Source organism: Rhopalosiphum maidis, chromosome 3, assembly GCF_003676215.2.
Source record: "Rhopalosiphum maidis isolate BTI-1 chromosome 3, ASM367621v3, whole genome shotgun sequence".
Taxonomy (NCBI): domain Eukaryota; kingdom Metazoa; phylum Arthropoda; class Insecta; order Hemiptera; family Aphididae; genus Rhopalosiphum; species Rhopalosiphum maidis.
The window spans coordinates 70,410,726-70,421,317 of record NC_040879.1 but is presented as its reverse complement, the minus strand read 5'-3'; the positions used below and the strand labels follow the sequence as shown (position 1 = coordinate 70,421,317).

The following is a 10,592-nucleotide window of genomic DNA, read 5'->3' as shown; positions in this document are numbered from 1 at the left end:
ATATCAGTCGTATATATAATAAAACCCTATTATATCTCGTATTCTCATAAATACACACTGTACTATTATTTAATGGAAGCGATCGACCACATATGCGACGAGTATCATTTTTAAGTAATCAATTAGTAATTGTTCGTAATCGATTAACTTAAAAATCATCATAATCACTCTCATATACCTACTATAAAATAGTATATATAAATATTTTTACTTATTGGCTAATTAAATATAACTGTAATATATTGCTGTGGAAATAATTTATAATATTAATGCATTAATATTTTTTTTAGTATTTTAAGTTATAGTGTTTAGTGTTTCGATTTTAAAAACACCTATACATGTTCAGTCCATTTGGATATTATTATCGTTTAAGCCAATTTATTTAAATGTTCGTATACAGTGCCTGAATAAATTGAATATATTTTATACATTATAAATTGGCATTGCTGTTACGAAAATGGAGACGAAAGATGATGATACGGACTGCAAAGAAATAGTATTTGATGTGAAGTTGGTCAAAGGTAGTGATCCAATTCTGATAGAAGGCGATGACGAGGTACGAGATAATATTATTGTTCGCGCATATTAAAAATCATTTTGTATTATGATTTGTTTTAATTTTTAAGTGTAATAATTGCAAATTTCACAATTACCTTTTGAGAGTCAATTTTCATAACAATGATTGATTATTATTCGTCAATATTTATTTGATGCAGAATAAACTAAAATAACAATAATTTATGTTTACTGATGTTTAGTTTAAATAGTATAATATTTAAAAAGGATTTGAATCTTAAACTAAATAAGTATAAAGTATATTATGTATTAAATATCGTTTTGATCGGATATTGAATATTCATATAATCATATTATATGAATATAATATATAGGTACCTATTAGTTATTATACACAGAGATGGAAAAATTATTGAAAAAATAATTTATTATAAAATACATGAATAAATTAGGTACTTACTATTATTAATTACAATTTAAAAATGCCAAAATATAAAAATTATATATGAATTATGAACTATTGATTAATACTTTAAATTAAACTCCATAGTTGTAATTTTTTAAACTTTTCAAATTGTTGATCAAGATAGTCTTAATCGGTAAAGTAAAATTTTAAAACTGACAAAAATAAACAATTTTTCTACTGAAGTTGATGAACAAATATGATTATTATATTGAATAAATATTGATAAACAACTAAATAAACATTTTAGCGTCTAATTTTAATCAATAAAAAATTAAAATTTTTGGATTTCAATACTGTTTTGGGACTCTCTACAGAAGATTGGCCAAATTTCGAAGTCATATACTATATTGAAAAACTTTCCTCGTCATACTGGAATTAAAATTTGCATTAACGACAATAACAAATCACACAATGTATTTGTATTCTTCTTTTGTAAATTTCACTGATATCTTCTGGAATCCAATGTATTAACAAAATATGAAAAAAAGGAAGCTAAAATAGCATAAGTTGTTTCGTGTAATAAATTTTGAATCTATTCATGTGACACGTATAAAGATAAAAATTAAGCTAGAGATATAGAAAAAGTTATGATTTTTTTTAATTGTTCAATCTAACTTATTAAAAAAAATAAAATTGATATAGTTGACCACAGAAGTAAAAAAAAATTTGATAATTTTCAATTAGGTACTTTAAATTTCACAAATGTTAGTAATAAACCACAAATTACAAATAACTTTAAAATGATTTGAGTAAATACCTATTACGGTATGAATGTATGATTGATAAATAACAACCCTATAACACAATGGCACGATTACACTGTTTTCGTGATTAGCTGCACATAATTTAAGCAACGTAAGCTCAGCAATAAGTATAGTCGCGACTGCTCTAGTAATATAGCCGCTTATACGTGACTATTGATTATATAGCAAGTAGACGAATCAATTGGCGTAATAAATATTATATAGAAAATATGGGTTAATATTATTATTATTTCATTAAAATGGCCGTTATTGAAATATGTATTATTAAGTACACGATTATTTTTCCCGTAATATAAACACTGTACACCGAACAAACACGACCTTATGAACATCGTTTAAAAACAATAATTTGCATATTGCGATCTTAATTTACTCACTCGGTATATCATATGATAGTGTATGTTTAGTATAGTGTACAGGGGTAATAAACTAGTGAAATAAAATTTAAATTAATTAGTGTGTGTGTGTGTGTGTGTGTGTGTGTGTGTGTGTGATCACTCATCGGATGTCCGTCTGCTGTTTATTGGATCGTATTTACTCTTTTGTAAATCTCATGACCTGTCTGCTCGACCACGTGTGTTGATATAATCACTATAATCACGTTTTTCATAAACTTCGTTGAATCGATTGCAAGATAAACAATTCAACAGTTTTAAATCTGACCAGTAAAACTGTAAAGAAAATCGGTATTGATATTACCGCAATATAATCTCATTTTTTTTTAGGCGTTACTATGGTGGGGCTTGTTGTCTCACATAGACGCATTAAACCACCAAATAAAATTTTTTTTTGTACTTTTTTTGTTTTACAAACGATTTTATTATAAATAACAATATAGGTTTTTAAAATTATTTTAAACTTAATTAATCAAATCAAAAGTTAAATATACTAATGTAATGGGACCTAACCTATGTTATGATTAAATTATAATGTCTCGTATTTATTCGAATATTAAAACATCTTTGGTTTGAATAATTTATATTTTGGTGTTTTTGGTAATTTTTTTGAATTATAATTTAAGTATTTTTGTTATTTTGTTTCCAAAAAGTGATATAATTTGTGGTAATGTATGAAAAACATCGCAAGAATACCACGTGATAATTAATAAAATATATATATTTGGGGCTGTATTTTACTGAAGGTATATTTTATGGATAATTTATTCAAAAAATAAACAATTTATTCCGCTTCTAATTTGTTTACTTTGTTTTATATTCACAACTGACCATTTCAAACACAACGTTGTGTATGTGAAAATATAATAATACCAAATACAGAACAAATAAAATGAGCGACTACCTATGCGAGTAAATAAATTATTTAAAAGATAGTATTTCATATGGAAAAAAAAATAAGTAGCTTTATCAAGATAGGGATAAGTATATTATTTTATAGAGACTGGTGGTCGTATAAAATAAAAACACGTTAAGACTTAAAAAATATGTAAGTGTATGTATATAATATTAAATGGCATCGTCTGTACAACGAACGAGTTCGGGTTTGGTTAGAGATCGGGATCACGATGCAGGATCCTTTTTGTTAGACATTGGGATTGGATGTTAAATATTATGTTATTAGAGATCCCACCGGATGGCTGCAAAGACCATACATAGGATTACCACGACCGTGTGTCGACTGCATGTCATGTCTTATTTTTTTCAGTTCGACGTCGCGTAGGTACGTCACTCAGTGGGGATGAAGTTTGTAATTATAAAAAAGACCCCTCAGACAACATATGAATTCGATATATATATAATATGTATATACTTTTTTATTAGTATTTTTTTAATTTTGATTTCCATCATACATTATTGTTTAGCAATTAGGTAGTATAGATAATTATAAATTTAGATTATATATACTTTTTCCTCTCTCTAACCTACGTGTGCAACATAGTTATTTGCCTTTAGAAAATCCAATTTTGTGTTTTACATTTAGCTTTTTTTAAATAGTAGGTGTTGACGTGTATTCATGAACCATCTCTCTGCTCACTATCAACAAGCTGTTTGTGACTTTGATCATTTTAAATTTGACAATAATTAAAAATCATTCATTTTAAAATATGTGTAACTGTTAAAAGTTTGAAATTGCCCTCCTGAACAATTGTATACTTTGAGGTAGTACTGACAACATTTTTTACATTAAACAGATATTACATTTTATGTACAAGTTTATATTTACAATCACTATTTTTTATATTTAATTACAATTGTTCGTATATTAAAATAAAAATTAAATAAGGATTTTATTAATAAACATTACGTGGTAGTTGGCTAAATTACAATTGTCTAGACTAACTAAGTGATGTATTAAAATTAAACTATAATATTATCATAGACGCGCTGTACACGAGGTATGTAAGGTATCCCACTGCATACTCAACGACTTTAAGGAAGGGCTAATTATATTCCTTTAAATGTTCTTTTATGTTTAAAGAACATATTTATATGTTTATAAAATGCTTGTTTGTAAATTATAAAAAAACAAACGGTTACAATATAATGATTTAAAAAAATTTACTTGGAAGACACAAATATATATTAAAAAAGTCGTAGAGAAGTTCAGGATTGAGGATGCTATATAAATATTTTCTTAAAAAAAATGACCAATAATTTATTTTATTTTAATGACAATAATATTTTTGATTTTATTACGGGATTCTTTTAGAGGGAAAGATTCAATTTTTGTATCGCATATTCCGACAATGAAATCTACGCACATTATAATATTACAATCTACATCTCTGCCGGTTTTTTTTATCATAACAAAACTTGCGGTGTATGTAACGAATTAACGATTATATTATAATATTTGTCGCTGTCTTTTGCATCAGGACAATGAGTGCAACGGCTATCCGCCTGGATACAACAAAATATTTGAGTGTGTCTATCCGCCAGAGGAATGGACGGAAAACGGTAAAAAGTGGCGGCGAGTCGCATCTACGGAGTCAGCCGATCGACATCAAGTGATGGCTCTGGCCGAAGACCTAAAATCAAACTTAGAGTACTGGAATGCTATGATGCATGGAGTGTGTCCGGTCAGGAGAGAATTGTATACGCAGTGTTTCAGTAAGTCATGATACAACATTGTCGTATAAAATAACAACTCTTAAAAACAGTTTTGTGTTCAAATCAGTTTTTTTTGTCTAAATATAGATAATGTATCTTATTATCTAAAATTAATATAATTATCTATATATAGATAATAATTTAAATAATTTTAGGTATTTAATAATCAATAATTTGTTATAATTTAATATTTTTTATTTTTTTATTTTATTCGGTCCATAAGACATATAATATAATATAGTATATATCACAAAAGGTCCTGTCTGTAAAATAAATAAATAAAAATAGATAGATTATGAAAAAAATAAATATATTTAAATAGAATTGATATTACTTTTTTTTACATCTTATTCCTATACAATAAAAATAATATGAAAAATGAATAGTTTAATATTAGTTTAGTTTAAATCACTAACAATTAATAATACATGTTAAATACCTTATTTAAATGACCATGTAAAGTCATCTTAATTTCTATAATTCCTATACTATACTTTCTGTGACGGATACCAAATTGATACCAATATTATCATTTACGATTATCTAACTAAATTTTGCGATTGTACAACATTAGTTATAATTCTCGTTTAATGGTATAGAAACATACAATAAAAATGGCTTTTAAATTTCGTCGTTATTTACTAGGAACAAAAAACTGTTTTAGCTTTAAGAATATTTATATAACGTCATTAAAAATGTAAGACATACTCCTGTTATATCTAATACCTATGGGTACTATATTATAACGAGTCATTCGGACATAATAATTACATGTTATTAAAATTCATTTTTTTCAAATGTTTAGAAAAAATTTCATTTGTTTATAAAAAAAAAACGCACATTTTTTTTTTCCTTCCTCTATTTCTTGTATGGTATTTTCTTACTACATAATAATGTGAAAAACTCTCATAGATATTACACAAACAACGACAGAAAACAAAATACATTTATTGATGTCGTCCAAATAATAACGAAGGGTCAACCAGTTTTTTTTTCACAACCCAGTTATTAAACATTAAAATATTATTTTTACCAGTCGATACTGTATTGACGATATAACGTTTCGGTTGGACGTTAAATTCTCTATCAATATCATATTTCTATAACATTTCCTTCTCGTTTTTTACGGTAACTTATTTTCGCCTATAATATATTTTCACTGGTGAAATCATCGTAAGAATATATAGAGCTATATTATTATACCTAATATTCTCACCCTGTCACCGATTCGCCGTTTTCGATTTCTACCATAATACGTTTTTTCGATGGATTCGATATAGGTACCGCGCGAGAAACCCTTTAATTGTATTTAAATTATCGAGAGGAATAACTTATTATACTAATAATGTATATCATATGTAATATTTATATTATATTGCGAAATGTAATGTGAGTTTCGCTGAGATTACAATTTCATTATTCGAGAAGTCATTTGATGATATTCGGCAGAATAGCTGTCTGCTGCAGTAAATCATTTTACACGATTATTTTCCAAACACGCTATTGAGGTCACTCTAATTTTTTAAATTTATTTATTTATTCAAATTCTGATTTTTTGAAATTTATTTACACTTATCTTAAATACAACATTTTCATATTCTTAGCTTTCTTGCGCCGTTTAAAGAGAATTCTGAAGTGTTTCAAACTTCTTTTATTCAAATTATTATCACTGTTTTACTATAAACATTGTTATTAAAATAATTTTTTGAACATTTTGACGCGCATAAATCGAAATTCAAACGAGTTGTTTCTAAATTATTCTGTAAACTTAATGTAGATGTATATAATATTTAGTCTAGTACTCATTTTACTTCGAAGGAATTTATAAATACTCTATATTAACTCATAAACTAACGAGTGAATGAGTTTTGTCTATATGTTGCGCTTTGGCCATAAAAAGAAAATGAACAGTAAAAATATTATTTTCAAAATTTTACAAATTACAAAAACTAACACTTCAAATCTATAATTGACTCTAAAATGTTGAAAATCATAACGATTAATAGAAACTCTAGACTTTTAGATACTATGATTATCAAATAAACCAATTCATTATTATTAATGTTTGCTATTTGTAATCACTAGCTAATCCATACTAATCCTGTATATCAATATATAATAAAAAAAGTATTATTTTTTTTCACAGTATCATCGAAATATTTTATGAAGAGTGAAATTTAAAATTTTTAAATATTTTAAATTTACAATCCTAATTATTATGTATGTGACTAAATTTTCTAACATCCAGCCGTATACAGTCGGCGATCAGTTATGTTTTAAACCTGTCTACTCACGATGATATGTGGTATTGAGTTTTTAATTTATTCATCACGTCATTATAATATGTAACAATATTATGCACGCATTGTAATTTTCAATTATCATATTATCGTTTTTGTAATTTCGTGTATTAATTCCAATGTTATTATCATAAATAAATGTATTAAATATACAATATATTATGTCTTGTGCACTGTACAGTCTCTACAAGTAGTCAATAATAAAATTAATTGTCTTATTAAAAAATATAAGAATATTATTATGTTGTGGATTTTTTTTTTTAACTTTGTAATATAAAATACGTTGAATATAATAAATTAATATATGTATTATAATAATATAACGAATAACATGATTAAATCTAAATGTATAGATCATAATGTACTATGTACAATATATTATATGGATGCAGGAAATGAGAAATGCTGTTTTAGTAGCTATTATAACCTCGTAAGTACAAATCAATAATAACTATATAGATATATTCCTAGTATTATACAACATATTGTATTAAATAATAGTTAAAAAATATGCCTAATAAAATTTCATGTACCTGTTGTTATTGGTTTATTACATGTTATCGAATTCAAAAACAAAAATTACAAGATACATACCTAACATATATATAAGATGTCAAACACAAATCATAAACTACTGAACAGTGTCCACGTGTAATTTATAATAACCATTAATGGTTACCACTTTTACTACATATTATTATATAGGTACACCTATATTTATTTTAATTATTTCAATTGTTGTTTTTTCATAATTAATCGTTAATAAAACCTACAGGTCGTATTCGAACGGTGTATGGGGCTTAATTTTAATAGTATAAATTAAAACAAAATCGTTTTTAAAATAATATACCATTATGTGTGTTTAGTCAGGTTCATATTTCTGAATATAAATTTCTTTTTTTTCGAATTTTGTAATGGTATACATTAAAATTTAATTTATAATGTACAACTAAAGAAATTAAACACATTAAGTTGTAAGGAAAATGTCATGGCTTCCATTTATGTTTAAACGAGTGAATAATAATACATAATTAATACTAAAACTGTTTATTTTCTCCATAACCGTAGTACTCATCTACAATCACTGTAATGTTACATTAGTATGTAACGTAAAAAAATTCATTGTATACGTATGAAACTTCACACGTGTACAAATTACTATTGATTAACTACTCAATATAATCATTTTAATTCCTTTTGCAAAATGTGTCCGTTATAAAATGTAGCTCATTAGAAGGTTTATTATGTTATTATATGTTATAGATGAACTGATACGGCAAGTGTGCGTAAATAGCATGATCAAGGTGAATTGGTAATCAAAATTCGAAACCAATACAAACCAAAGTATAATCGACCATAAACGTTACTATGAGAGCGGTTTAATATTTAGAATTAAACGTGCTTCATTGGTAAGTTAATGTTGCGTTCATTATTCTCACTCTTTTACAGCTCTCATCTATCTAATCTCGTGTATGTTTATAATTTGTTAAAGTTATATATTTATATATATATATATAATATATGCACATTAAGTAGTTATATATTACCGCGAAATATGATGAATATTATAAATAAAGACAGACTTTATCAAATTAGATTTAAAAAATATATAAATCAAGCAACTTATTTTATACCTATAATCTAAATCAGTGTTTCTCAACCTTGTATTATGGCGACACATATTAAAACATTTCATACTTTGTGACACACGATAAAAAATAAATAAGAATAATATTTATTAATTTTTATAAATATATAGTGTCAACAAGGTTCGTGCATTTAATATTAGTACTTCCTGTGACACGTTTGGACTTATCCGGTGACACACCGGTTGAGAAACACTGATCTAGATATTAGATATAATATTATGTATTTAATATATCCCATTTACACGTATTATTTTACCTACTAAACATTCATATGACATTTTTAAAAACTGCAAGTAAAATAACACACAACATTGTAATACACTAATAACAGTATTAACAAATAAGTATACGTAATATGATGTTAACAAATGAAATACATATTATTTTAATATTATATATAATTATGATACAAAAATAACAAGGAAAAATGCATTTTTTTCTATGTCTATAGAGTGAAATAGAAATAACTGACAAATGAAATAAACTAAGCAATCACTTATTAACTTTATTCTTATTAATCTTTTTCTATTTTTTTAAATGAGATGAATATGACTATAAACATTTATATTTTATTTTTACTTATAATTTTATGTATATATACATATTAAACCCCAAATAATGATAAAAACAAAGTTTATTCAATAATTAATTACATCTGTCAGTTGTTTCTGTTACACTCTGTATATACCTGTATAATATAAATTACTATAACTGAATAACCCGGCTTTGCTCGTGTATTAAACAATCGATTCGTATATAAATTGTTTTTTTTATTATAATTAAACTATTTAAAGTCTAACCATGTAATACATAATAATTTTTATAATTTAATTTAAATTATGATACCTATTTATAACTGAAATAACAAATAAAATGAAATTGGAAATAATAAAGGTAATTTACTCGTTGGAATATTTAAAACAACTTTGTGAAAAAAATCGTTAAATTAATTAGATGACACGCTAAAAAAAACAGTAATCTTTAAATGTAACCCCTTCCCCCCAATACAAAACAAAAAAAAAATAAAAATCAGGTAACGTGGTGACACTCGGGAAAGTATTTAAGACATCTCTGTGAAAAAAAATTAGAAAAAAATTAAATAGTATCGTCACAAAATTGGAACATAAAAAAGGCCTATTCTTCTTATATATAAATATATATATATATATAAGGATGATCTATAAAATATTATATTAATGTAACTTTGTGACATTTTATACAATAAAGGTTCTATCATAAGCCATGTATAATATATATATATATATACGAGTATTCGTTGTATCAGTTATGTTTGAATATGATTTGATTGTATTGAAATATTTAAAAAAACGTATATTATTTCATAAATAGTAATCAAATTTTTAACGTTTCGATGTTTTCAACATTGAAGATGTGTTACTCTATATTGTGTTTATTGTTATTATAGAATGATAATAAAAATGAAATGGTAAAAAGGGATTTACAGGATTTAGAAGACCAACAAGTTGTATTAAAAAAGCAATTGAGTGAAGCAAACACTAAGTACAAAAGATTGGAAAACAGTTTTAAAAAGGAATTAAATAATTTGAAAGATGCTCACCAACATGAGTTAAATTTTTTCAATAGGAACCATAAGAAATTAAAAAGTGTGTACGCATAAATTTCGAATTGAGTACATCATTAATATTTAAAAGCTAAAATTATGAAAAAATCTATACATTTGTTATTATTATTATTTAATTGAGAAATATTATTTGTTTAATAATACTATAATTTGAGTGCTTTAGACTCAACGTGGTTTTCAATAGTGATAAATAGTGTAATATATACAAGTACAGTAAATATGGTTA

At 25.1% G+C, this 10,592-nt stretch overlaps 1 pseudogene; it reads left to right on the top strand.

Moving 5' to 3' along the window:
• The first annotated feature begins 457 nt into the window (after positions 1-457).
• LOC113558113 lies at positions 458-10,402 on the top strand (annotated as a pseudogene).
• The last annotated feature ends 190 nt before the right edge of the window (positions 10,403-10,592 follow it).